The sequence below is a fragment of the Chaetura pelagica genome, unplaced genomic scaffold (assembly GCF_000747805.2).
Source record: "Chaetura pelagica isolate M959 unplaced genomic scaffold, ChaPel_1.0 scaffold328, whole genome shotgun sequence".
Taxonomy (NCBI): Eukaryota; Metazoa; Chordata; class Aves; order Apodiformes; family Apodidae; genus Chaetura; species Chaetura pelagica.
The window spans coordinates 2,213,161-2,218,281 of record NW_009954216.1 but is presented as its reverse complement, the minus strand read 5'-3'; positions in this window follow the sequence as shown (position 1 = coordinate 2,218,281).

Genomic DNA, 5,121 nt, shown 5'->3' with positions numbered 1-5,121 from the left:
CGGCGGATAAATCGGGCACCATGTAGGCTGGGGAGAGGCGACGGGGGCGGCAGGAGCGCGGGAGAGCTGAGCGTGCTGCAGAGGGACCTCTCCCAGCGGGGCAGGAGCGCGCAGCCCCGGCCCGGCTGCTGGTTGTACCCACGGGTGTGAGCACGGACCTGTGTGCGCGCACACCCGTCCACGCGTAAACACTTCCCAAGCTTGCAGCCCTGTGGCAGGAGGAGGCGGTGGGTCGACGTGTTGGCACTGGAGAATACACGCTCTATGTAGAAGTATATATTAAAAAAAAGTATGTACAGAATTCAGTGACTTTTTTAAAAAAAAAAGTAGATTTACCTCAGAAACTGGCTCTGAAATGTCCTCTCTAGAGATGTTGGTTGATGTGGGTTTTTCCCGGCTCTCTGTGTGCGTGTGTGTGTGGAGCTATGTACCAGCTGTGCGTTGAGCAATACGGGGCAATCCTGGAATTTACTTTCTACATCTCTTGGCATTTAAACAAAAAAGGGTGGCGGGGGGGGAGGATACAGTGGGGTTTGTTCACTGCTGACCTGTGGAGAAGAGCTGGGAATTCATAAATGCTGGTGTGTGCCAGGCGGGCCGGAGCGTCTTTGCAGACTGAATCCCGAGACGCCTCGTGGTGCAGCGCGAGACCCAGATGGAGCGGGAACAGAGGGTGAGATGTGCTCCCTCAGCTTCACCCGGGGCTCAGGACATTGCTGCTGCACTGGGACACAGCCCTGCCTGCCCCGTGGGGACACAGGACTCTGGATTTATTGAAGATTTCAGAATGAACAAGGACTAGTGACAAACCTGTGGTAGAGCAAACCTAGAATAACTTAACACAGTTTTGAGATGCTTAATTTCCCTTTCCCCAACACTTTTTTTCTAGAAATAGCCCTAATGGTGTCTCAACAGATGGGACTAAACCAGTAAGGAGGCTTTGGTACAAGAACGTTCCTTTCACTGAAGTTGCACAGCAGTACTTGAGGGTCTTGATTCAGTTTGTGTCCTCTTGCATGAAAAGCATGAGCCATATTTGACCATATCAGATGCAGAACCGATCTGATGGGGTGATATTTTGCACTTTCTGTACTGTACTATAGAATACAACAGTTTGAGTTTATGCAAAAGAATCAACATTTTCTTTTTCCTCTGAACATTTAGCCCAGAGAAAAAAAATATGCAGAATGAGCTGGGGATTGCATGGTACTTTGATAATCACGTCTCTCTGTGAGTGCTGGATTCAAGACACTCTGTGCTTCTCCTGCAGGTTTTTTTTTCACCTTGTACAGATTTTCATGCAATGACCCGTGGTTTAATTCGGTCACTTCCATACGGTCACGTACAACCCCAGCCTGGAACGGGCCGTGGTGTCTCTTGGCTGCACAGAAAAGCCACACTAGTGGCTCCTGAACCTTCCTCCTTTCTTCTCTCTCTGATTTCTGCAGTTCTGTCCATCTGAGCAGCCTGCCAGCCCTCCTGCCTCACCCACCTGCCCCTGCCCAGGGCTTCATTTTTGATCCTCCTTCATCGTCCTCTTCTCTCCAGCACGGCTGCAGCTGGAGGAGCAGCTGGCAGCTCACTGGGCTGTGCCCACCCATCTGTGCCACCCATGCCCAGCCTCTGGACCTCCACACACCCAGCACCGACCCACCCACCTGGTGGGCCTGGCACTTGTGCCCCGTGCAGCAGCATGTGCCCCTTCCCCCATCCTGCCTCGGCCCTCTCTGTATATAGTGCTCTACTTGCTGGAAAGTAACTGTTAACATGTAAACTGTACAAAAAATAGGCTAAGATTAGATGAAAGCCAATACCACTCACCAAATCTTTGCACTTAGTAGGTAGCTCAATGTAAAAATAAAACCCAGTAATAATAATATTAATAAAAATAAGTGAAAAAAGAAAGCTGCCAAGCTAACCTTTCCGTGTACAGTGGGGGAGAAGTACTGTATGTAGTGGTTCTGTCCTTGTTCCTCCGTATAATGCTGTGAGGGGAAATGGTGTGTATGTACTTGTCTATTAACATTGTTGACATTTGTAATTACCACAATTGGTTCCTATTGATGTTTATTTTTCCTCATAATTTTTCCCCCCTTTCCCAACGTAGGCTAACCCCGAGGTCACTGCCTCTGTCATTATGGGCAGCAGATGTTCCAACAGTCTGTCAGTCTGGTCTAGTAATGAACCAGCAAATGTGCTTTCAGGGGGAGGGATGGAACCCATTTGGCTCAAGAGCTGTGTAGTTGATGCCAGTAATTATTTCTTTTTTTTTTTTTCCACTTAGTTCCTGGAGAACATTCACTTTGCCAGTCTTCTGGGTTTTTTTATATACTTTCAAAGATTACTTGATAACAGAACCATTTTTTTCCCCTCCCTTGTTAGTTCTGAAGATACAGCACCAGTTCCTGTGTCTTTCTATTAAATTATTGCCTTTTGTTTTTTTGTTTTGTTGTGGGTTTTTAATACAATTGTTTTCTTATCTTTAAGTGCCTTTTTGAGCACCAGAACAAATGCTTGGAGTTAATGTCCTAAGGAGCTGTACCCATCATGATTTCCTTTGTGCAGTTGGTTGTGCTGGGAGTGATTGCTTTTCAAGTTCTTTTTAAGTTGTTTGGGTTTGGTGTTTTTTTTTTAAATAATAGAAAAACAAGATGTTTTGCTGAAGAATAAACTACCCCTTTTTAATACAGTATTCAAATTGTAGTTTTAACTACTGTAAATTTAAGGGAAGAAATGTATTTTTCTGTATGGTAACTTGGCATGAAATTGACAGACGTACATGGTAGGAGCGTCGTAGCTGGAACCTGCTCGTGTTTCGTGGGTAACCAGGCCCTGGTCCTGATACCTCTGAAGGCGCAGACTGTTGGGTTCAGAGCTCCCAGAGCTTTCACTGTGCACTCTTGGAGCCCAGCAGTTGATGTGGGTGGGCAGTGGGGCTGGTGTAGCCCCTCAGAGATGTGGCAGCAGGAGCCGGGGTGTCTTCACGGGGTGGTTGTTTCTCTGCCGTGCAGAGCGAGTGCCGCCTGGTCCTGCAGACCTGCCCCTTCCAGCCCAGCCCTTGGGGCCGTGGCCGCCTCTGCAGGGGCAGCTCGGAGCTTTCCCACCTTCCCTGGGGCTCTGCATCGCTTCCTACAGTGATGACTGGAAAGCAGTGGCACCCACAGGATCTCTTCTCTGTGCAGACCCTCCAGGACAAGGGTGCGGATCCCCGGGGCGCTGCCCTTCCTTCCCTAGGCTGCAGTACCCCTGGTAGGTCTGTTTGGTAAACCCTGGGCTGTGGTATGTAACTAGCAGTTCTGTGGTGTTTAACTAGCAGTGCTGTGGTTTTCTCGCTGTGGCAGTGGTTTCCCAAGGCTGGTCTGCTTCCCAGGGGCTGGGCTGTGCGACCTGCTGGGCTGGCTGCGGGAGGCCGTGGGAACTGCTGGCTGCCCCTGTGCCGGCCGTCCTCCTCCTCTGGTGTTGTCTCTGTAACGTGTGGTGAGCTGCCGTTCAGCTGGAGTGTCTGAGTGGGTCCTCTGTCATGTGTGCTGATGATGCCATGTAGATGAAGCCACTGGTTGGGTGTGGACTCATCCTGTTGAATAAAACTGCTTAACTTTTCTCAAAAACACTGGGTGTGGTTTCGGAGTATTTGCTGCCTCTGGGAGCTGTGTGGGCCTGCACCCCCCCGTACCCCACCTGCACCCCTGCTCAGGGCTCCCCCATCCCCATGCAGGCAGCAGTGCCCGTGTCTCTGGGCTGCTGCTCCCCTGTAGCCATCAGCCAGGCCCGTGGCTGCTGCCATGGGTGGCTTGGAGCGAGCTGCTGTGTTTATTTAGCTGAGCTGCTGAGAGCACAGATGGGCTCTTTCCTCTCAGCCCTGGGCATATGGTGATAACACGCAGGGAAGAGAGATGTAGGCCAATAAAAAAACCACCCCACCTCCTCCACCAGGGTGTGAATTTACCCATTTCCATCGGTGTGGGAGGACCTGTGCTGATCTACACCAGCCAAGATACACTCTGTGTTTCTGAAGTGTCATTTCTTTTTTTCAGTTTTATTTAAAATGCATGGAGGTTAAAACAACAGGAATATTCTTCCATTTTTTTCAGATTTCTGGCTTGAAGCTCACTGTGCTGAAGTGCAGTAGTTGAAGGCTGAGGAGGGGGCTGTGTGGGGTTCTCCTGGGGCCAGGGCTGGTGGGGAAGGGCTGCTTTGTGCAGTGGGCAGGGGTGAAGCACTGGAAGAGCAGCCTTGCTTTTCTTTACAGAAGCTCATTACACAGAGGTTAATTATCACAGTTGGGGGGGGAAGGGGTGACCATGACACAGTGCTCTCCATCCCTCTGGCCCCTCACTGTATGAAGTACTGATGCCTGAGGGCTCTCCAGGGCAGCCACGGGCCATGGCAGGTGTGTCACAGGGTGCTGCAGACGGGCAGTTTCAGCCTTCATCAGTGATTCAGCCCTGATGTCTTCAGCCCACCCTGGAGCCTGGCAGCTGCAGCAGCAGAGCTGGTGATGTCCTGGCAGTGGTTTGTGTGGGCCCCCAGCCACAGTGGGACCCATCCTACACCTCCTGAGGGCATAAGCCCACCTGTCCCTTCCCACAGGTAAGGGGCACAGTCCTGGGGAGGGCAGCTCATGGGCTGGCAGCACCACCTTGGTCCAGGGCTCCTCACCCACCCTTGCCCCACGCACCAGGAGCTGGGTCCGGGCACTTGGCAAAGGGGCACCCTGTGCTGAGGAGGCTCTGGACACCTTCCCTGGGAAAAGAGCCCCTGGGGCTTCAGCAGAGCCCTGGGCAGGGGCCCCAGGGCATGTGGTGTCAGTCAGGTGGGCCTGCTGCTCTGCAGCACCCACAGGTTGGGACTGTAGAATCACAGAATGGTTTGGGTTAGAAAGGACCTCTAAAGGCCACCTAGTCCAAGCCCCTGCCATGGGGCTCCCACTAGAGCAGGGTGCTCAGAGTCCCATGCAATATAATCGTGAATGTTCCCAGGGATGGGGCAGCCACAGCTTCTCAGGGCAACCTATTCCCGTGTCTCGCTGTCCTCATAGTGAAAAACGTATTCCCAGGATTTAATCTAAGTCTCCCCTTTTCCAGTTTAAAACCAACCCCCCTTCTTCTGCCACTACAGGTC